Consider the following 25,398-nt stretch of genomic DNA (forward strand, 5'->3'; position numbering starts at 1 on the left):
AAAAAACTTCCTGCAATAATATGCTTTGGCCTTCAGATACCAGTACCTGCCCACAGCCTGTGACACAGGGTACATACCGTGGTATTGCCTATGATTAAAACATAAACTTACTTAACCCAAATCAATAAGCTCAAACAAGCCTATTATTTCCAGCTAAATTCTTTAAATGCCTCTTGTTGTTTTCTTTTGCACATCAATTTACTATAGTCAGTGCATTTCTTTCTTCCTAGATTGATTAATATAATGCTGCTTATGCTGGCCTACCTCACTATGCCATTTCACCACTCAAAAGGGTTCTGAACACTAAAGCCAGGATGCTGCTTAAATATCCAAGAGGATGCCAGGCGATATAACAAAACATTGATATAGTATGACTACTTCAACATCATACATGGTTAGTCAGCACATATTGTGCTTGCCATGAGGAAGTTGCATTGGCGTCCCATGAACAGAGGACTATTTTTTAAACTGGCTAGCCCAGTACATACAGCTGTATATAAACCCAACTCATATTTTCTTCACCAGAAATTGAGAATCTTTAAAACTCAAATCAAGATGACGTGCTCCATGGATCACAAACCTCTATCTGTTCTAACAATTACAAAATCTAATTGGGGAGACCAGGATTCTTCGTATATGGCACCAAGCACCAGGAATAATCACCCTCACACCTTGGGTCAAACAGAATCATCTGAACTCCGCAAGGCACTAAAAATGCTTCTTTGTTCACTGACCCAGAGATCGACCTGTGGAATTGCTTGCTGCATTTTGGGTCTTATAACTAAGATAGCCCTCTGGGGTGAATTCTGCACTTACAAAATTATGTCAACTAAAATAAAGTAAACTATTTAGAACTTAAGCTCTCCATTTTGGAATGGTGGAAAAAAAAGCAGTTAATCCTGTAGAATATGAAAATGCACCACAGAAAAGTATTGCAGTTGAAGCCTGCGAATTATGAACATTTTATAATTTTGCCTGAAAATATATGACTGGCTCATGCTGTACAAGCAAGCTTGAAATATACTGCACTTAAAAACCATGTGCGATTCAGTGCTGGACAAACAGTAATGATATGATATGATATGGTATGTTATTTATAACGCGCTTAATATCCAGAGGCTTCTAAGCATGGACCGGGGGATCGAACCTGCGTGGCTCACTGCTGTCTTGCTTCCAAGGGCAGCACGTTGCCCTTAAGCAATCCTGTGAAGCCACTTCACTCAAGTGTTTCTGGACATTGTGTGGAGTATCAATACATTCTCTTGTTTTCAGTTCTTTTTAACAGGGAGAGCTTAGAAAATGGCCTGTGAATGGGTTAAGCTCTTTAAAGTTGGCTCTGAGAGTATTACTAGTGCATTACTCAAAACAAGTACAATAGTACCACAAATGCTAATGGCATATCATGCTATCACAGACAGTCACCACTGCAATCACTCTTTAGACCTAAGGCACAGAAACAACATTTTCTGGGTCTGACCATTACAGGTGGGGGGTGTTTAGGTGAACATTATGAAGAATCTCCAGACAGATTTTTTTTGGTGTCCAAGAAGATGTGTCCTCCAGTGTCCATCTGGCTGTGGTGATGATGCTAAGTGTTTTCTTTTTCACATGTGCTACCGGCGATCTTCAATCTTTACAATGGTTGAACAGCAGCTTTTTATTTCCCTATCCCTACTGTCTCGCTCACTTACATTTTGGACTAGGCTTGGGTTAGCGCTGTATAAGAATGGAATTGCTTGTGTCAGTCGCAATTTTCATGCACTTTACACTTTAAGGGTATTTTCTTAGGAATGTGTGAAGGGAAAACTTAATATCGTTTGTGTAGTGGTGGCTCACCTGTGGATGAGGATAGATATGCTAGTTCATCCTCTAACTTGATCCTGGAATGCCAAATCCACATGGTCTCGACTCCCAAGATGGCCGCTACATCTTTATGCCGCATGTGACGTCATTGCATTTGCATTGAGAACGTGATGACGTCATCAAGTTGATCTAATGAACCATCCATAGGGAAATTGCGGACAATACCATAATCATGGCAAATTCTTTCTTAATTAATTAAATAACATTTCTTTTTTTAAATAAAAGAAACACGTTTTTAACAATTTATCATAATTATTTTTAATGTTTTGTGCTTTGCACTCATAATTCCTGATTCCTCAATTTGGGGCTCATATAGTTACTATTGATGATATGATAGTTGTAAGCTTACATCGCAACTAGTTTATTTTAACTCCATTCTGGTGCTACTTCATTGGTATATTCAAAGTAATAGCATTATTGGTTTATGTTTACACTTGATAAGCATGAAAATACTATGGGGCCCATCATGAGTTGGGGCTTAGTCCTTAAATGCAGCAGTAATGCTATTTTATATATATATATATATATATGAGTTGTGCAGTACGTGGGAGTTTAACCTCCAGCTTTTTGCTGGAGGTACAAATGTCTCCTTACTGCCGGTTTTCAGTGCTATTACCACCAGCACTATTACTGCCGGCAGTAATAGTGCCCCCAATTCCATTGTTTCCAATGGACCAAATGGGGAATGGGAACTTACTGCTGTACCGCTACTCATGATATGGCACTAATAGCACTGGACTGAGTAGCAGTAACGCTATTTGTGCTGGCGGTATTCTCGTGGTATTACAGCCGGGATACCCCCAAACTCCTGATGAGGCCTTATGTCCTATATCACACACTTCTGTCCCCTTGCCTATTTCACTCCATGTACATTTATTGTATTGGTCTTCCAAGGTAGTGAGTTACAAATGCCAATTGTGTATATAGTCTAAACACACTATGAGTATTGAGTGTCATGCATTGGATTACAAAAATATGCTCAAATTATGACAATGAGAGACAGAGAGAAAATCAAAGAAATTATTCAGTTCAATTATCAAAGAATAAAGAAATGAGGAACAAGTAACATTAAATAAGATACACAGAATTAAGAGGTACATATTTGAACCAAAGGCATCATGATTTTGTTTGATGATGAATCACAGATATGTATGCAGCTCATCATCTTGATTTAGACCTGTGAAACATATGTCCATAATATCAATCCATTTAGACTATTTTTGTTGTAGCAATAGTTCTCTGTTTCCTCCCCTTGGTGGCATGTCTATTCATTCTAGACCCAATACTTTAATTCTTTCCAGTTTATCATTTGGATGTTCAGAATTAAAGTGCTCTGCTAGTGGGTAGCAGTTATCTTTGTTGAGTATCGCTCTGAAATGTTCCATTATTCTACTCTTCAGGTTTCTTATTGTGCTTCCAATGTGCCATTGTTTGCATAGACATTGTATTCCATAGTTGACAAATTTTGTATTAAATCTTATTTTACTGTTCATATATCTTCTTTCTGTGGGGGGTTCCTTACTGACAATAAGTTGCTGCCTTTCTTAACATTTTGCTAATTGTTCTGCTTTCCGTCAGATCATCTGCTGATATCCTCTTTCTTTGAATTTAATCAATTTGTTATTTGTATGTTTATCATATTTAGAAGATTCACTACATTTTCTTTAAATCCTTTGTATTTCACCATATTGGATGTTGAGTATTATATGTTTAGAGTGGTTGCTCTTAGCATGAAGAATGCTGTTTCCTGCTGATGTTTTTTCATAATGTGTAGTTTGTATTGTATTGTTTTTGACGTATAGTTCCAGATTAAGGAAACAGATTTACTCTGGACTTTGATTCATTGTCAACTTGATTTTATGATTATTGGTTTTCAAATAGTCAACATATTGTGAAAGTGAATGCGTGTCTCCATCCCAGATGATAAGGATGTCATCTCTAAATCGCCCCCAATAAATTATGTCATTATTGATAAATTATATCCAGGTATGTTCTATTTCAAATTTGCCCATGAAACATTGGCATAATTTGGGGCATATTCTGAGCCCATTGCTGTGCCTTGCTTTTGCTGGTAAATGTGTCCATCAAAGCAACATTTTTCATGATACAATGTGAATTTGAGCATGGATATATTCATCAGATTTTGTTCATCGTATGAAATCGATCTTGATTTGAGAAAGTATGTGGTTGTTTCGATACCTTTCTGATGTTGAATGCTTATGTATAGTGATGTAACATCTAGTGTTACAAATCTATAGTTAACATTCCAGTCGATTAAGTCTAGCTGTTGAATTACGTGTGTTGTGCGTTTGATGAATGATGCCAAGACTGAGACGGTTGCAGATGAAGATCTATGTATGCTGATATTCTCCCTGTTAGTGGATTTTTGGTAAACAATAGATGTTCGCCATGCATGGAAATTGTATGTTCATGAAATTGTATTTGTCATCATTAAGTAGTCCCTTTTCACACCTATTTTTGCTCATTGTTCTCCATTGGGATATTAAGTTTGGGACCTGTGTGTATAGTTGGCGTCACAAGTCACATAGACGTAGTCAGAGTGCACTGTAACTCCCTCATCTTCAAATCTCTGAAGTGCAGCGATAAGTGCCACTTATTCCGCAGCCGGTGGTGAGTAATGCAAAGGCAATCTCGAGCTTGTCACTATCTCAAATTCACCCTCTCAGTTCAGCTTCACTACCGCTTATTCAGTATGCCTTTCACCAGTTGTTTAGTCCATTTTTGAAGAACCATCAATAAAGACAACTTCCCCCTCCCATGAGCATTTTCTCTACCTTGGGGAATATCATCATAGTATTCAGTATACAATGTGCAATCATGTACATAATCATCATCCTCCTCAGCTGGTTCTGCTATGAACGTTGCTGGGTTCACTATCTTGCATCTAACAATTTTGATTGCAGGATTCTATATAATTACCTCATATCCTGATGTGCTTTGTGCTGTTAATGTGCTTTTGGGTTTCTCTAAAATTGCAAATAAAGCATGCTCTACAAATAGTGTTACTGAACACCCCATTGTTATACTTGAATCTTTTTCAATCGCGAATGTAGCAGCAGTTAAAGATTGCTCTCAGGGACAATGCCCTTTCATAACTGGATCTAAAATCCTACTATAGTAAGCCAATGGTTTATGTCCATGTCCTAATGTTGTTTTCTGTCTAAGGACTGCTGTCATAACTTCTTCATTTGAATGAGAATTAAATACAATTCTTCATGATAATCTGGAATTCCTAACCCATGGGCTTTAATGATTGCCTTTTTAATTCTTCAAATCATTCAGTCATCTCATCTGTCCATGTGATTTTACTCTTGCTAACCTTTGATTCTTGAAGTCCTTTTAAAAGTGGTTGAATATATCTACTGTAATCGAAAACCCAGGCCCTACAATAGTTGCATAGGCCTAAAGATTTTTGCATTTCTCTCATTGTTTTTGTTTCTGAAGTCTTCATAATTGCTTCTGCTCTATTAGGTGTCACTTTCCTCCCTTTGTGAGAAATCTGACTGTCCTGTATACAAGACCTCTTCCTGACAGTATTGGAACATCTTTTGTCCACCTTATACCCTTTCTCTGAGAGTATGGTCATGATCTTAACTAAATCCTCTTTGCATTTTTCTTCGGTCTCACTACACACCAACATGTCATCCACATTTGAATTATTGCACTCTTGAGTTGAACATTATCTAGGTCAATCTGGCGGACTCAATAAATATTGAAGGGGACTCACAGTACCCATGGGGGAAACATGTATCTTTCAGGCAAATCATTTCTATATGAAAAGGAAGTCAAATCTTGTGAGTCTTCATGGAGGGGAATTGAAATCAACGCATTCTTTAAATCTGTAACTGTGCAGTATATGACCTTAGATGGGATGTTGCTCAATATTGTCGCGGGATTTGGAACTAAAGGACACTATATTGTTTAGGGAGAAAAGATCCTATATGAATCTCTATGAACCCCAGTTGATGTTATCACTGGGTACACAGCCGAATTACATATGGCACCAATATTCCTTGCTTCATTAAGACAGAAATGGTCTCAAATATAACTTCATCCGCTACTCTAGACATGGGGTATTGTTTTGCTAGTGGCAAAAGAGCTTCTGGTTTAAGTTTGTTTCTAACCGTTCCTATTCCTTTTAATAGACCCATGTCATATGGTCTTGTGGTCCATAACATATTTGGCAGTTTCTCTAAATCTTCCTCGAAAAATTATGGTTTCTTTTTTACCAGCGCCATTCTCAGGGGTTTTTCTCTATTCTCTACTTAAATCCAATAAGTGAGACTTATGAAAAATAGTAATTCATTGTCTGACTACTCATGGCTAAATAGATCCTCATCATTCAAATCTGTCTAGCTGTATCCTTCACTGAGGCCTATCACTATTTTCCATCTTCTTCCCTCATCATTTGTCCCAATGAAGAACCACCCTTTCTTCTATGACCACTGCGGCTTCTAACTCCATGGGGATAATCTGCCCTTCTTCATCATCCAAGGGGATCTCTGGTCTTAACAAAAACTCATCAGGTATTCTTAATAGTTTAACTATCAACCTGAGTACAGGAAACCTCTGAATCTAAGGGAACTCCTCATAATGCCTTCTGGCCTGTGAAGACTAATATAGGCTCTCTCACATTCATATAATATATCCCTGGAGCAGAACACACTATTCCTTCATCAGTAAATGATATTGTCATGTTAAGTTTCATCATTAAATCACACCCTAATATGTTAACTGGCCTCTGCCTAGAATATAGTAATGGCATTGACATGTCGTGTTCTCCTATGGAGATTGGTAATTAGTCTGTGAAAGGAACTAAGCTCATTGTCCCAGTGCATCCCTGCACATTCATGGCAATACCTGACATTGGATATTTTCCCTAATGGATGCAGGAACGAGTTGCTCCAGTGTCTACAAGAAATGAAAATGTCTTGCCTCCTATCGTCACCTTGACCCTTGGTTCCTCTTGGGGGTCAGGTGTCACAGATAGTACTGAACACATCTGGTCACATTCTTTTGGCTTTCCTATTGTGTATATAAATTCATCCCTGTACCTGTGAAAGGATTTCCTCCTACCATGGTCACATTCCCTAAATTGGGTGCAGGTCCTTGCTGGACTCCTGTATTCATATTCCATTCTGATATCATGGCCTGTTGTGTCTGCACTTGTTCAGTTTGTACCTGTTGTGTTTGCATAGTTACTTGCTGAGGCTCCCCTTGTGGTGATTGCATTTGCGATGGCGCTTGACGTGTCTGCTGTTATTGCAGTGCATATGTCTGGGTCTGCATGTGATCTTGGTCATAATACTCCTGTGGTTCTGTACTATATTGTGGGACATAGCCCATCACCCTTTTGGAGATTTCCAATTTTGTTGCATGCCTCATCTGCTTCTACATGTGCTGGCTATGTGTCCTATTCTCCTGCAATTCCAGCATTGTTGCTGTTGTCTACCATTAAATCCTCATCCTCCCGGAGGGTTCTGAAATCCTACTTGTCCTCCTCCTCTGGAACATCCCCTCTTCCTCTTGGCCAATAATTGTACCCACCCTGATCTGGGGGGTACATTACATTATTTTGCTGTGCTGAGTACATTGTCAATGTCACCACACCCTCATTACTCATCAATACGGTTCCCTCTATGGCTAATTTTGATAACTTCTTCTGAACAACCCTCGCTTCCTCCTGCTTTCTGCTTTCTTCTTATTCTTCTCCTGTAAGAACCGGCAGTGTTGTCTTGTATTCCTGGCCAAGCTTCACTTGCATTCCTAACTGTTTCTTCATTTTCCATTGCACTGGCTCGGGCAATCACAGACACAAAATGTGGTAAAATAATTCCACCGTTTTATATCATGGTGCTCTCATTTCAAGGCACCATCCCTCTTGAATATCTTGAATATAGGCAACAGGGTCTTCATCCTCTCCCATTTTCCTTGTCATAATCACACTCATATCTGATGTATTGGGATATTGCACTCTGAGTGCCCGCCATACATCTGCCCTGCAATTATTAAATGGCGCTCCATTGTGTGTCGTGCTATGTGCAGTCACACCTGTTCATTCTGCTCGCTTCCAAATGTCATCAGACCATTCCCCTAGAATTGCTGCTAACAAGCCTTTTATGTCACCTTTGGCTAACATCATTCCTGATGTCATTCTTTCTAACTCATAAATCATTTTCCCGCACCGGAAGTTAAATTCAGTAATTTACATTTTAAATGGTATTTATCCATTTGTGGCCATGGAATATATTTTGGTCGTCCTCCCCCTTTCTATAATATTGGGAATTGCGAAAATCCTGGTCCATAATCATTCCTGCCTACACTTCTTGTTTTCCAGACGTGGCTAGCCTCGCCTGTTTGTCTCCATCCTGGTAGTGCCCTCAATCTGCTTACATAAGGCGGGATGCATCCTTTTTCCACATCATCAAGGTCTAATCTGCTTAAAAACAGTGTTATGTGCTTGTCTGTTATGTAGTCATCTGACCTACCTACCGTTTGTCTCAAAAGAGATCCTTCAATGTTCTTTTGGGTTTTATACCCTTCTTTATCCCTTATTTGCCTGTATAAATCCCCAATTCCTTTCCCTACGTTTTTCTACTTCATGCGTCTCATCCCATATTGGTATTCTTGATATCCCTTGCAGCTTCCTGCAGGGCTGCTGTGACCCTCTCTCTTCCTCAAGTCGTTCTTGTGCTTCAATTGGCACTAGGTTTCTATGACATAGATACTCTATTTCATTACCTTTGAATCCCCTACTTCTTTTATTTTTTCTTCCCTTATCCTCATCTCCCTTAATTAATCTTCCTCTTGCCTTCTTTGCAACCTACGTACTTTCATTCTTTGTGCATTCTTTGTGATTCTACCTCCTCTCATTGTTTCGCTTCTAATTTCTCCATTTCTTTCCTCGCCTTGTACCTTCTTTGTTTGTCCCTTTGCTTGCTTTCGCTTTCCTTCTCTTCTTTATATGCTCTCTCTTCTTCCTCCTCTTTCTCTAACCCCATCAATGCCCTTGTTGGCCATCTTAAGTCATATTTGTACTTCCACCCATTCATTCCTCAATATTGTTATACCCTTAGCATTGTCCTTTATTTCTTTCTGTTTGCTTGCTGCTTTCTTTATCTCCATCCATCTATCTTGTCTGTCCTTCCTCTCATCACACCATTTATTTTCCTCGCCTATCAGTATATATTTACATTCTCTGCATTTGCTCTCTTCTGCATTGTCCTCACTGTTATAAGCGGGAGGCTCACATGTCGGATTAATATACCTCGCAGCTGCTTTCAATTAAAATCTCTTCTCCTCTGTATCTGCGCTCTTATTTTCAGGAGGGGAAATGGGAGCCAATGGTGTTACATCCTCCCCTTTATGCTGACTAAGCATCCCCACCTTCTCGGCTGGATCTTCTTTCTCAATCTGGTACATATTCCATAACTCTAAAATAGCCAACCTTTTCTGTAACTTCTTTCCCTTATATGTAGCATGCAAATATGTTGTCATATGTTGCAATGCTGTTTTGACAACTTCTTGAGGCAATGGCATGAGTGTCTTATTGGTCATGCCTAGAACCCACTCTGAATGATACTTCTTTATTTTGGCTGTCTATTTTTGCAATGTTATGCATAAGTGCAAAAGAGGAGTGTCTCCCATGATGTCGATCTTGACTGTCTATACTTACCCAACCTTTTATTCTTCTCTTTAGTTTATCAAATATACCACTGTTTTGTTGTTTTATCTTTGATATTTTAAGAATTTCTTCTTTGATTTGTATCCTCCTAATTGATGTCAATCTTTTGATTCAAAAATCTAATGATCTCTCCAATTTTGTACTATCATTTTATATCTATTAATCTAAACATGGCACATGTTTTATACCGACATATTATAACCCCATACACATGTGCACTTTAATTACTTTTCCCTGCACATACCTTGCTTTGCTACCTTTAGTAAATGTATCTCATCTAATTTTTTACTCCATCTTGGAGTTTGATACACAGCAATCCTTACCATCCCTATTTGGAGTCTTTTTAGTGCATACCCTTCCACCCCCTTGGAACCAGGAATTGAGGTATCTGTTTCTCTTCTTTATAATCTCAAATAATCCCATTACTTTTACACCTTTTATTTTACAACTCTCTAACTTAAACTGCACATCCTGCACAGAAAACAAACTACCACCAAAACTGATACTAGACAACCCTGAAATATTTACTCCTGTCCTCACAAGAATGGTCAACACCTCTTTCAGAGATCATGTTGTCTCGCCATCTATAAAAACAGTAACACCCTTACCCAAAAAACCTGAACTAAGTCAACAAGATCCTGCAAATTTGAGACCAATTACAAATCGCAACTTTCTATTAAAAATACTTGATAACATCGCCACAGAACAACTCCAGGCCTATGTCGATGGAAACAACCTCCTCCATCCATAACAATCAGGATTTCGGAAAGCCCACAGCACAGAGTCCGAATTGCTAGCTCTCCAGACGGAAATGCTTGGCCTCCTTGACAAGGGCAAAGCAGGATTACTGATACTTTTGGAACTCTCTGCAGCTTTTGATTTGCTTGATCACAGGGAGCTCCGAGAGGCCCTAGATACAGCGGGAAACTGCTCCCAAGAAGCCATCGATTGCGTATCCTCATTCCTTCAAGATAGACAATTCAAAATAGTTTAGGTTAATCATTCCTTGGCACCTAAATCAGTGGATTGTGGTGTCCCACAGGGAGCTAGCTTCTCCCTACTCTTATTCAATCTGTACCTACACTGCTTATGCACACTACTGACCCACCTAGGAATATTCTTTACAAACTTTGCCAACAATATACCCAATTGGTATTTGAACTTAGCGGAGACCATGCTCAAGACAACGCCAAACTAACATCCATATATACCTCCATTGAATCATGGATGATATCGAACTGGATGTGTTTAAATGGCACCAAAACAGAGCTAATGATTTTCGGCTGACCATGCTCCAGGAAAAAACTTAGCCCAGAATACTCATCTTTTAACATCAAAGATACACCCATCATGGTAGCAGACAAGGTTAAAACCCTAAGTATCTGCTTACAGGCTTCACTGGGAGCGGAAGCCCAAGTTACCTCCCCCAAAAAGAACTGCCAGTACTATCAGAAACTATTGAGAAAAATTAGACCCCTATTAAACAAACAAAGCAGCACCACAATTGCTAGGGCTATTATTCTCTCTCGATTAGACTATGGAAATGCACTGTTGCTGGGTGCCAGCAATAAATGCCTAAAACAATGTCAAGTGATCATGAACAACACGGTTAGGACTATCTCTGGAAAAACATGGAGGGAACATATTACTGATGAAAGAAGAAATCTACACTGGCTAGCCATAAAGGAACGCACTACATACAAGTCCCTAACTATGGTTCATGGCTGTCTTTACGGACTGGCTCCAACATACCTGAACAAACACTTCAAGTGGTATGAACCAAATCGAAATCTATGATAAGCAAACAAAGGCACACTTCAAGCCATACAAACCAAAAAAGCTAATGGCCTAGGTCGAGCCTTCACAGCTAAAGCCATAACTAAATGGAATAGGCTGCCTGAGACTCTCAGAAGTGAACTAAACCTCAACTCCTTTAAAAAGAAATTGAAGACCATACTATTAAAATAAACCCTTCATCTAAACAACTAGACCTTCTAAGCTTAGGTATATATGTTGTCCCGTCACCACTGCCTATGTCTATGTCTATATGGAATGTGGTCTGAGGCCTGTGGGCTGCAGCGCAGTACAAACAAACAAACAAATAAATAAATAAGCCCTCCCCCTATTTCCGGAACCTTTAATGTTCTACTTACATCCGTGGCTCAGCTCGAGTCCCTCGGCATTGACTCTTCATCAACCAACCATTTCTCCTTCTGTCCGTGGGGCACCTGCAGGGACCGGACAGGAATTTCATCAAAGAGGGACCTGCCAACCGTATCTTCTTACAAATGTTTAGTTATGCACCATTCTCCGCAGGAACCTCTGCTGTCTTCTGGCTAATGGCGGAAGCAGCCAAAGTCCGAATGTCTGCATCTGGGCCTAGGTCGATTAGACCTGTACCATTTTAAAGGCTCACTCCCCGTGTAACACATGCATAACCAAAAAATACAAGTCACCCCAATGGGGAATGAGACTAAGAGAAGATGTTGCAAGAGTTTGTTTCTTTAAATAGAATTGGCATCCAGAGAACTCATCTGCCTCGTGAGCACTCTGACAAACATTACAAAAACATTAACTTATCAAGGAGAAAAGCATCATCAATGACATCATTACATATGGCACTACAATTGCTCAGGATTGGATGAATGACATGGATACATATAGAAACGTGTGTGCTGCTTCATCCGGATTGGTTGCTCCGTTGGCGAGAGGGCGAATGTCACGTGGTCCGGCTGCCAACATCCAGGAGGGGTGAGGGTTAGGTCACGGTGAGGTAGGGCGGACACTAACTAAGCTAGCATGAAAAACTACCATTAGACATGTAATAAACAATGATCATTAGTGTACGCTTAAGTAAAACCTTGTAAACCTATAAATTGCATGCATATACTCCTAACATCATTTATTAGGACTTATATGGAGTACCAGGCTTAGGGGTCTTGGTCGGTGTGATAACATCAGTCATGAGGTGGGCCTGTGCGCATCAAAGCAACTTTGGGGCACGCGGACATTGTTCTAGGGTGCAATATACTGTGACAGAGGTCTGGTTTTAGTAGGGGGCACACTGGGGTGGGCTTCACAGCAGGGTCACACTTCTGGAACATCAAGGGAATACCTTAAGGGGCACAGGGTATTAGTGGCAGTAATTTTCCAACAGCTGGGTAAGAGGGCACAGGCGGGTTTGTGGAGATGGATGAGCTAAAAGTCATGGTTTGGGCCGGTTCACACACAGGACAATGATCTCAGAGGAAGAGTGAGATGTTACTTTAGTATATTTGTTTCAATTGTCCCCGGTGTATCCATGAGAAATGGAGCTGTGAAGCATTCAGACAGAGTGAGAAAAGGTGGGGGCCATGAGCGCAGTGTGCGTGGCGCTGCAGAGGGGAGAGGAGCCTTTTCGTATTATCACAGTGAGGCCTAGTCCAAAGATGGAGTCGAGGGTACACAAATGGAAGCCAAGTGTCCCCCACAACAGCCTCACTTACGCTAATGTTAGCATACGGGCAATGGAGGAGTCCCCCACTATTGTACGAGCAAGTGGTCCACATCGTGCTGAATGTGTGAGGGGGCATAAACGACCCCTCACTCCCACACATTCCCCCCTTTCGTTACATCTAAAGTAACAAACTAATCTTTTTTATTATTTTCACTCTGATAATACTCTGCTTCTTGGACTGCCTCATCCCAAGCTGATGTACCTTTTATTGGCATCCAAGCATACAAACAGCACTTAGGTCTGACCTCTTCTGGCGTATTCATCAGGTGTGTATGTCATATATATACCCCCATCCCCATCTAGATCCACCCACACCTCCCTGTACCATTGCAACTCCCTTGGCTTTTTAATTGTGGTGTGGTATATGTTGTCTACCCTGTCCCCATGCTGGTGATAAAAGCCTGTCAGGCGATACTTTGATGGATTCGTACCCCAGTTTGTATTTGAGCGTCTATCATGGTTGCTACCATTGTCGATTTGCCCATTGTTACCATCATCATTGTTGAACTAGACATTGATTTTGCACAACATCGTATGCCCAACTGGCACACACAGAAAAATAGCAAAAGAAAAACGACGGCTGGAACAAACATTTTCATCAAGACACTGAACCATGAGGGTATCCAGTTGAACATGTTGTTGAACCAGTTGCTCGGCTCTACTCCTCCTTCCTTCCCCATTCTCTCCCTAGGCTGTGTACTGCCAAGATGACGTGGGATAGGGTCCATTACCCACATCTTCAGAAGGTACGAATGTACAGCATGCACTCCCGATGGAGTTCCACCTTGATCACATTGAATCCTTCTTCAGTGTCATTGGCTAGTTGGATCAGTTCCCAGCGGACCATCTGCAGTCATTTGGCGTTTGTCCGTGCCTGAAGTCCCGGCACCAGGAGGGAGGCAAAAAATGCTTCAGCCGAATTGAACAACTTATATTTGTCAGGAATTTCAGCAAGGAGGTTGGATGATTCGCTGGAGATATAGTTGGATGACCTTCTTTTGCGGGACACTCTGTCTTGTAGCTCTTTTTCAGACAGAATGTCTTATGTGGAAGGCTCTGTGGTTGCTGGTTGGGGGGCTGCCGATATGCCAGCCGAATCTCCAGCTGCCGTTATGCCAGCCGAATCTCCCGCTGGCGATATGCCAGCCGTATCTCTCCCCCCCTTGAATATGGCTTTCTGGGATCACCATTAGTGCTGAGTGGCCAGGGCACAGGAACCCTTCCCTGATGCCGGCAGATGCAGGTAGACTTGCTTGCTGCACACCCAATACATGTCCATTAGTGCTGCCGTGCCCTTTTTCATATCTGGAATGATGATTGTTTTGTTGCATTGTCTGTTTGAGCCCATTCGTATTTTTCCTTCACCATGGAAACACAGTTTGTGCTCAATCTCCGTATTTTGATGGGCTTCTCGAGGGCAGTGACCCACGTGAGCTTTACAATGTGTTGGGACCAGACTGGCATGCATGTCTCCTTGACCCATTGAAAGTTGTTTTTAGTAAGTCCTCGCAACGCTTCTGCCTTGCACGTGATTGTCTCGTCATGCCATTTGTTTTCTGTGAATTGTGTCCCTCTGATAACAAAAAATGGTTCTTTGATGCAAATCACCCCTTGTGGCTTGCTCGTGCAGTTTTTTTTTCGTTCTGCAACATTTCTATTGTAACTGTGTGTGACTGGAAGGTGCTCTGAATCCTACACAATATGGGAGGTACTAAACATTGGGCATCCAACAACGTCACTTCTTGAGGTATGAGTATTTTAGGTGTACCTGAGGCATGCGGTATCAGAGAGCAGACATAGCAGCTCTCATTCGTGGCTTGTTTTTGTCACGATTCTTCCCACATGCACACCACTGGCCCGGGATCGTGTGGTCTCCAAAGCGCTCCCCCGCCCCCCGTCTCGCTCATCCCTTTCTCCCTCTCCTCTCCGGGACTCACGTGGATACTCACATGCCTTGCGCGCGCGGCCGCGCCTGGTCCGTAACAGGACTGCTCTCAGGCTACGGCCGTTTCTTCACTGGCAGTTATCTTGGCGCCTGGGATCACGAAGGACTAGCATCGGGCTTCCGTGTCGTGGGACTGTAAGGTCGCGTGACGCGCTTGCCCGATCATGTGACCCAGCCGCGCATCACGTGACCAGAAGCGCGAGTACTTAAACAAAGGAAACCCAGGTACTCGTTGCTTCACAGCTGTGCTCTGCATCCTGTTTGGTGTTACGTACTTCGGATCATTGACTACTCACGGAATCCACCTGGCCTGCTCTACTGGACTCTTCTTGGATTTCCCCTTGGATTTGTTACTTGGTGATTATTGGCTTTCGACCACGGACTGTTTGGACTGCCTCACGGATTCTCCCTCTGGCACTTCGACTCTTTGGACTTTTTGTCTCTCAGCTCCACAGTTTACTCCTGCTAACAGGCGGATAAGCCGACTACTGCTCCTTTTGGGGAAATTCAGTCCATGTGGGTCCTGGACCTCCCCATTAAGTTCTTCATCTCTACCTTGACCTCCTTAGGTAAGACCTTGATGTTTTTCCTAACACTGTGCTTTATTGCTTATTGCTTGGTACTTAATCCGCATATTCTTGCAGCAGCTTGGGGTCCCAGAAGTTCGCGGCCCCGGATTTGCACATCTCCACCTGTGGCCTCAACGGCTGCACAGAGAGTGACTTTGGGTTCTCTCTGTGCGGCATTTGGGGACGGAGGCCTCTTCTACCTACACGACACTCAAGTCACAACAGACTGTGAAGCCAATTGTCATGTAGGCAATGGAGGGGAACGCTGAAGATCCCATGGCTGCTATAGTCCAAGCCATCACAGTGCTATGAGCCGACATGGCAGCAGACAACACGGCTATCCATCAACGCCTTGACAACATACAGAGTCTCAGACACCCTTTGCCCCCAGATGCGGAGTTCAGAGATACACCCCCTGTCCCTCAACCCGTTCCACCACCGGTTCCCTCACCTCAGAATCCCATTCCCGTGGTGTTACCCACCCCGTTCCCGCTGGCAGCTCCTGAGAGATACTATGGGGATCCCAAGAAATTCAGGACCTTCCTAAACCAATGCAAACTGCACTTTCTGTGCCAACCTCAGGCTTTCCCAGATTCCACCACAAAAGCAGCGTTCACCCTTTCCCATCTGGCTGGTGTGGCTGCTGCATGGGCCAACCCCTTGTTGGAGAATGACATCTCGGCCCTATATGACTTCGATCTCCTTGTCACTGAAATGTCCAGGGTCTTTGATACCAGACACAAAGCCCAGTCCCGGGACCTGGAACTCCTGGACTTGAGTCAAGGTAGGGGTGCTCTCATTGAATTCATAACCGGTTTTAACCAGCTCTCCGCTGAAACCTCCTGGCCCGAGAGCAAGAAGGCAGTGGTGTTCTATAGGGGTCTCAGTAATTCCATGAAGGACGCTTTATCGGTAGTCCCTTCGTTACCCACTGCATTCCAGGATCTGGTTGATTTGTCTCTTCAGGTGGATGCACGTAGGTCCGGAAGAAGAGCGGAAGCGGGTTTCGTTCAGTCCACCACTCCTCACATGACAGTTCCTTCCCCTGACTCCTCACAAGAACCCATGCAGATCGGGGGCATCAGGAGCCCGATAACTCCCCTAGAAAGGGAACGTAGGAGGGTGGATAACGCCTGCTACTATTGTGGCACACTAGGTCACTTTGTTAAGGAATGTCCGCGACGCCCCAAACTCAAGCCACAGGGTTTTCGGACAGCTCGATCATAGTGCCGGGGACGGGATCGAGCTATATCACTCACACCCTGGACCCAACACCCGCTTTCAGGCGGATCTGCCCCATCCATGTACAAGCCACTCTACAGCCCACAGCATCTGTCACGCATCCTGTTACCCTGATTATCGATTCGGGGGCAACAGGTAACTACATCGACATTTCCTTGGCCCATTCCCTGAATCTGCCCCTCGTGACCAAGACTAGGCCCGAACCAGTACACGCTGTAGATGGCTCTTCTTTGATTTCAGGCCCGGTAAAACAACAAACAGCCCCTTTGCTATTGACGATTCAATCCAAACACAGGGAGACCATAAGTTTTGATCTCATCACCATGCCACAGTTCGGACTCATACTGGGAATCCCTTGGCTTCAGGAACATAACCGCCTCATTGATTGGAAATTGGGTTTGGTTCACTTTGAGTCGGACATATGCCAACATTTCTCTCTTCCCACAGACACCGTCAGCGATAACCCTGCTCAGGCTATAGCTCAGTTAACGGTGCTTGACCCGCAGGAAACATTATCGGATCACGTAGTCGGACTAGTAGCGACAGACGTTCCCCAAGTCTACCAGGATTATGCGACTGTGTTTGATCGTGGCTCCTCCGAAAAAAACTTCCACCTCATCGTCCATATGATTGCCCCATCGATCTGCTCCCTGACGCTGTGGTTCCCTCAGGGCGGATCTATTCCCTCTCACCATCCGAGGAATCGGCTCTCCAGGAGTACATTCGGAAGGCCTTGAGCCTAGGGCACATACGGCCATCCACCTCACCGGCAGCGAGCCCTATATTTTTTGCGCCCAAGAAAGAAGGCGATCTGCGCCCATGCGTAGACTATAGATGCCTGAATGCGGTCACGAGGAAAGACCGGTACCCTATTCCCCTCATCACGCCCTTGCTTGACTGACTCACACACGCTACTATCTTCACCAAATTAGACCTCCGCGGAGCCTACAACCTGGTCCGCGTCCGTTCTGGGGACGAATGGAAAACCGCTTTCTGTACCCGGTACGGCTTATATGAGTATACAGTCATGCCCTTTGGGCTGTGCAACGCCCCGGCGACCTTCCAGAGGTTTATGAATGACATCTTGAGTGATATCCTAGACGTCTACGTTGTGCTTTACCTCAATGACATCCTGATTTTTTCTCAATCTCTGGAAGAGCACGTACGCCATGTTCGTGAGGTGTTGTCACGGTTGCAAAAACACTCGTTATATGCCAAGCCGGAGAAGTGTCTGTTCCACGTTGATAACGTTGACTTCCTCGGGTTCAATATCACTCCCGGAGGGTTGTCCATGAACCATTCCAAGGCAAAAGCGGTTTTGGACTGGCCTGTTCCTGCGAACCTGAAAGCTCTTCAGTCCTTTTTGGGCTTCGCGAATTTCTACAGGAGGTTCATCTCTGGTTTATCTTCTATCGTGTCCCCCCTCACCACATTAACCAGCCCTAACGTCCCCTTTCTTTGGTCTGATACACATCAGGAGGCCTTTGATGCATTAAAGACTGCTTTCACTACAGCCCCTGTTCTCCAGCATCCCGACCCAGAACTCCCTTTTATTGTAGAGGCCGATGCCTCCTCCTTTGCTCTTGGTGCTGTCTTGTCCCAAGCATGTCAATCCACGGGTCGCCTGCACCCGGTTGCATTCCAAATCCCGCAAGTTTACTACCCCCGAGTGCCACTACACCGTGACCGAGAAGGAGCTGTTAGCGGTGATGGACGCGTTCCGCGTTTGGTGACACCACCTTTTGGGTGCCAAGCATCGAGTCACGGTATTCTCAGATCACCAAAACCTGCAGGATTTGGCATCCCTAAAATGTCTTAACAGTCGACAGGTGAGGTGGCATCTTTTCTTCGCGGCATTCGACTTCCAGATCCGACATCGGGCTGGTTCCGCACATGGCAAAGCCGATGCACTGTCACGCTCTCCCGGGGGGGTTTCTCTGTCAGAATTCCCTGACACATTGTTGGACAACACCAAGGTAATTTGTCTATGTACCCCCTCAGTGCCCTTAGTGGACGCGGTACGCAATTGGGTTTCCTTGCACCCCGACCATTTATCAGAGTGGGATCTGGTATTCCATGATGGCTGCCGTATGTGTTGAACCGCCTTTTCTTGCCCACTGCCGATACACGCAATATGGCCATGGAATGGTCGCACGATGCCCCTGTGAACGGTCATCCTGGCCAACGCCGGACGTTATCTCTCCTGAAACGCTGGTGTTGGTGGCCGGGCATGAAGAGGGACGTGGATTGCTACGTCAACACCTGCACTGTATGTACACAATGCAAAACCCGTAGGGGATGCCCATTGGGCCTACTTCTCCCTTTACCCGTGCCTCCGAGACCGTGGCATACATTAACCATGGATTTTGTTACAGAACTTCCCCGGGTGCAGGGTTATGATACTATTTGGGTGGTGGTGGACTCCTTCTCAAAGATGGCCCATTTCATCCCCTGTAAGGGTATACCCTCCGCTTCCGTCCTGGCCACCTTGTTCTTTGATTCCATCTTTTGTCTATTTGGGTTGCCCTCTGTCCTTATTTCTGACCGGGGTTCTCAATTCACTTCTCGCTTCTGGCGTGCTCTGACCAGGTTAATGGGTATAGATGTCTAGTTCTCTTCGGCCTACCACCCGGAGACGGATGGTCAGACCGAAAGGACAAATCAGACCATGGAGCAGTATCTGCGCTGTCTGATCCTGCAGCAGCAGCGCTCTTGGTTGCGTGCCCTTCGACACGCTGAATTCGCCTACAACATTGCGGTTCATGCATCCACTGGGTTCTCTCCCTTCTATGGGCCTCATTAGGACCCAGGCGGTAAGGGGTTTACGGCGGCGTAAACAGCGCCGACCCTTACCGCCTGATTCCGAGGTCCCTTAGCGCCATGGAGGATTTAACACCTGCTTTTAGCAGGTGTTAAAATTCATGGCGCTAAGGGACCTTGTTGTTAATTACGCCACCGTAATTTACGGTGGCGTAATTAACGCCTTCCCCACTCCCATTATGCCCTATGGGGCAAAAATGGGAATGAGGAAGGGTAAATGGGGATTGGGGACTTACCGCCCCGCCAACCTCGGAATGGGGCGGTAAGTCCGCCAACCACCATGGCGTAAACGTAGTTTACCCCATGGTGGTAAAGGTACGACCCAGGCGGTAACTTACCGCCTGGGTCGTAATGAGGCCCTATGTCCTCTATGGCCAGCATCCCCGCACATTGCTGATCCCTGACCTCGCGGCCTCCACCAATCCGGCCGCTAGTGCCTGTCTTAGGGATCTGTCATCTATCCACGCCCAGACCATGTTGCATCTCCATGAGGCCCAGTCTTCTATGAAGGTCCAGGCAGACAAGAAGCGTCTGTTAGCCCCTAGTTTCACGGTGGGTTCCCGGGTGTGGCTTTCTACCCTTCACTTGAGGTTAGTGGGTTGCAGGAAGCTTTTGCCCCGTTTTGTGGGTCCTTATGTGGTGTCCTGGGTAATCAATCCTGTCACGTACCGTCTTGTTCTCCCGGGGTCGTGGAGGATCCACCCTGTGTTTCATGTCTCCCTTCTCAAGCCATGTCTGGCCCCTTCCCGCTTGCGTGCCTCTGCTGCCCCGGTTTCCCTGGCGTCCCCTGATGTGTCCTCCATCCTGGGCTCCCGGTTCTACAGGGGGCGCTTGCAGTATCTGGTGGACTGGGTTGGTTATGGCCCTGAGGAGCGCTCTTGGGTCCCCGCTATCGATGTCAACGCTCCCCGGTTGGTGGCTCGTTTTCACTGGGATCACCCTTCCTGCCCACGGGGTCGTGGGCCTTGGGGGGGCTCCGTCTCGCTCATCCCTTTCTCCCTCTCCTCTCCGTGACTCACATGGATACTCACATGCCTTGCGTGCACGGCCGCGCCTGGTCCGTAACAGGACTGCTCTCAGGCTACGGCCGTTTCTTCACTGGCAGTTACCTTGGCGCCTGGGATCACGAAGGACTAGCATCGGGCTTCCACGTCACGGGACTGTAAGGTCGTGTGACGTGCTTGCCCGATCACGTGACCCAGCCGCACATCACGTGACCAGAAGTGCAAGTACTTAAACACAGGAAACCCAGGTACTCGTTGCTTCACAGCTGTGCTCTGCATCCTGTTTGGCGTTACGTACTTTGGATCATTGACTACTCACGGAATCGACCTGGTCTGCACTACTGGACTCTTCTTGGATTTCCCCTTGGATTTGTTACTTGGTGATTATTGGCTTTCGACCACGGACTGTTTGGACTGCCTCATGGATTCTCCCTCTGGCACTTCGACTCTTTGGACTTCTTGTCTCTCAGCTCCACAGTTTACTCCTGCTAACAGGCGGATAAGCCAACTACTACTCCTTTTGGGGTAATTCAGTCCACGTGGGTCCCGGACCTCCCCATTAGGTTCTTCATCTCTACCTTGACCTCCTTAGGTAAGACCTTTACGTTTTTCCTAACACTGTGCTTTATTGCTTATTGCTTGGTACTTAATCCGCATTTTCTTGCAGCAGCTTGGGGTCCCAGAGGTTCCCGGTCCCGGATTTGAACATCTCCGCCTGTGGCCTCAACGGCTGCACAGAGAGTGACTTTGGGTTCTCTCTGTGCGGCATTTGGGGTCGGAGGCCTCTTCTGCCTACACGACACTCAAGTCACAACAGTTTTGCTGTTACACTCATGTCTGAGTACCACTTGTTTGAATCATCTGGGTGGCGTGGGTCTTCAATTTCATCTAATCCCAGGCCGTGGTATGCACCATATCTTTTCCCTCCTGCCCACTTTTTTCATCTCCTCCTCCTCCCTTCCCCATTATTTATCATTTTCACTCTCTGGTAATTCATGGGAAAGATATCTGCCCATGTTACATCACTTAATTCACTTGCAACTTGCCAAGACTGTGGTACTGGAGCGCCTGGGGTAATTGGGTTATCGAGGCTAAAGTGCATTGCAGTGCTTTGTGAGGAAGGTTCTATAGTTTTATGTGCATCAGCATGTGTCAGATCAGGCTCACTGAACCAGGAATAATCACCATCATAGGTGTTAGTGTTATTATCAATGCCTAAACCTTTAGCAGCAAGTGTAAAAACGGGGGTTTAGACAGTTCAGTTTTTATGGAACGTAGTGAGATTATCGTTTACAGAGCCATTATGTTTCCACATTGTTGTGACTCCAGCCCATATGAGAGTTGAGCCTTCACGTATCAGGTTTACTCCACTCCCCACCTCTTTCATATGCCCAACTATGAAAGAGAACGTCCACTGCAAGGCAGTGAAAAATAACATCACAGAAAATAATATTGCTGAGAATGCTAGCCTGCATTCATAATTATAGAACTTATTTATCCTATCATCTATTCTATCGCTATCATTTGAATCATTGTTAGTGAGGGCCCTCCTTTCTGTCATATTTCCACCTGAATGAGCGAAATAAAATTGTTAAGTACATTGCAAAGTACGTTTTTATATTGACGTATATTCATCACAATCATTACTGCATACATTTTTCATTTTTTAGCTATTAACTTTTTTTGTAATTCTACTTCCTACACCTCTATTTCATTTCATAAATTTTCTTTTTGAACAGATGAACTCATTATAACATTTTTAAACAATACATGATGATAGAAAAGTACAGAGAACTGGAGAGATAGGTAAAAGGAAATATATTTATATAGGGTGTGAAAGAGATAGGCACTGTAACTTTTTCATTCAATTCTCTTATATCTCTTTAACTTTTGTTGTACGTTACACATCCTTATTTTAACCACTTGCCACTTCTTGGCTCTGCTGTTGCTCACTTTGATGGGTTGTACTATCATGTGCTCTTCTCACATCTGAGAGATGCACCCAATATTTCAATCCCTTAACCGTAACTGCAGTTGGTGTGCAATATATGACCTCATAGGGACCATGAAACCGTGGGGAGTTCCATCTTTGCACAAAACTCTGCACGTAAACATTTTCACCGGGCATTCATTGTCCTGTTGGGCTGTCTTGTGCTGGCATTGTAGTATCTGTCTCGCTGTTTTGCATGAATGGAGGTGCAATCTGTCTTGCTATGCTACACACTGCGCATGTTAATTGGGTAATGTATTCCTTAAATTCATCCCCCAGCACTGTGGCAGCTCTATGAGCATCTGATGCTCTTCTTACTGGCGAGAGTGGTGTATGAAAGTGCTGTCCCGTCACTATTTCTTGCGGCATCAAATGGTGATCCTTACTTGGCTGTGTTCTGAGTTGGAACAGTGCTAGGGGCAAGCAATACACCCAGTTTTTCTTGAGGGTGCTACACAACTTTGACAGTTTGCTTTTGAGCAGGCCATTGATTTCTTCTACCATCCCGTTCGCCTGCAGGTGATAAATCGAACATAATTTCTGCTTCACACCCAACAATGTAGTCACCTCCTTGAAAAGATCATTTGCAAAATGGGTCCTGTTGTCTGACCTTATTACATCACAGATGCCCCACCTGGAGAACACCTCTCTCACCAAACACTTTGCAGCTCACTTTGCGTCTGGGTGGGGACATGGCCCAGCTTCCTCCCACCTAGAGAATGGACAAACTATTCCAATGAGATACCTTGCTCCATTACATCTCTCTCCCATAACCTTGCTCCATTACATCTCTCTCCCATATCCGCATAGTCAATGTGGAGCTCTCATAAAAGGGCCCACAGGATACAGTAGTACACCTCGTAGAGTTCTAAGAGTTATCTCTGGACTGTATATCTGGCATGTAGTGCACTCTTATAAATTGTGACAAATATTCGTACAGATTCAGATCAAACCATGCTTCCTGTATCTCTGCTGCAAAGTGTTGTTTGGTCACATGTGTTGGGAAGTGCAATTGCTGGAATGCTACCTCCAATAATTCTACTGGCATCACTACCTTTCCTGTCAGTTGTTGTCATCATATTAAATCTGTTAGTGATTGTTTGCATCCTCTTTTTCTCCATAACTCTTGTTCCTCTATTGGCGTCCGTTTCTGCAACTCAATTATTTGTGCGATTGGTGTATGGCTGTATCCTTCTTCTTGTGCGTCTGAACTACTTGGTTTTACAATACATTCTAAAAGTTGTGGGACATTAAAGTATGCTGCTTCTTTTGCAGCGGCGTCCGCTGCCGCATTCCCTATTGAAATTGCGTCCATGTTATTGGTTTGTACCTGGCACTTTACCAATGCTACCACCGATGGTTCTGCTAGTGCTTCTATTAGATCATTCAATAGTGCTGCATGTTGTACTGGTGAACCATCTTGCCCTTCTAAACCCTCTTCGTCGCCAACGTGACAATCCTGAGTGCACTGTTGTCGTTGCATTTGCTGAGTCACAGTATATTGTCACAGCACATCCTTTGGCTGTATGTAGCGCTTCAATTAGCGCTATCAGTTCTGCTGCTTGCGCTGAATAATTTGAGGGGTGGTGTTTCTTTACGATAACTTCATACCCTTCCCCTTCCATTCTTACCACTGCCGCCGCAACATGTTCTTCACCTGTCTCGCTGTCTATGGATGCTGACCCTTCTACAATGTATATTTCCCCCTCCTCCAGTGCATTTCCACTTGCTTTTCAAATGTCATCTCCTTCTCCATCATATGTGGCGCAATCATGTGCCTGTATGTCTTCTACTGTGCATGGTTCAGTAATAAATATGGCTGGGTTCACTGTTTTGCACCTTACTACTTGAACGTTTGGGCTTGAAATTATTGTTTCATATGCTGTTGCCCTTTGCGTGGTGAGAGTGCTTTTGGACCTCTCTTAAATGGCAAACAGTGAGGTCTATGCGTATAGTGTCACTGAACAACCCATCACGATGGTGGCAAGCTTGTTCGCACGCAAAGTGGCCTTGCATTACTGAGTCTAATGTGCCGCTGTAGGAGGCCAATGGCTTGTGTCCTAATAATGTCTTTTGTGTTAGAACTGTGGTCATTAAAATGCCATTGCAGTGTGAAAACAGGTAGAATTCCGATCATAGTCAGGGTTCGCTAAAACTGGTGTATGCGCAATGAGATCCTTCATCTCTTGTGCCCATTTTAATGGAACGTTGTCTTTCAGTGCTTCTTTTAAAGCCTGTAATAGTGGGTGTGTGTATGCTGCATAGTCAAGTATCCATGCGTGACAGTAATTGCAAATACCGCAAAACTTTTGCATGTTTTTTACTGTTTTTAGTATCATTAGGTGGCGTATTGCTGCTGCACTGTCTGGTATTATTCTTTTGCCATCTTTTGAAATCAGTTGTCCTAAGTAGAGTACCTTGGCTAGGCAATATTGTAGCTTACCTTTGTCCACCCTGTATCCTTTTGTGGTTAATACATTTAGCAATGATATTGAGTCGGCCCTGCACTGTTCTTCACTTTTGCTGCAGATGAGCAAGTCATCCACATACTGAAATATTGTGCTCTCTACATTCACGTTACCAAGATCTTCATGCAATATTCTATTAAAGATACTGGGGCTCTCACAGTACCCTTGTGGTAATCTAAAATGCTCATATATGTTGCCCCCCAATGTGAATGCTGTGAGATACTGACAACTCGGGTCAAGTGGTACTGAGAAGAAGGAATTCTTCAAGTCCACTACTGTAAAACAAGTAGCATCTT

This window comes from Ambystoma mexicanum, chromosome 9 (assembly GCF_040938575.1).
Source record: "Ambystoma mexicanum isolate Mex_15411 chromosome 9, UKY_AmexF1_1, whole genome shotgun sequence".
Taxonomy (NCBI): Eukaryota; Metazoa; Chordata; class Amphibia; order Caudata; family Ambystomatidae; genus Ambystoma; species Ambystoma mexicanum.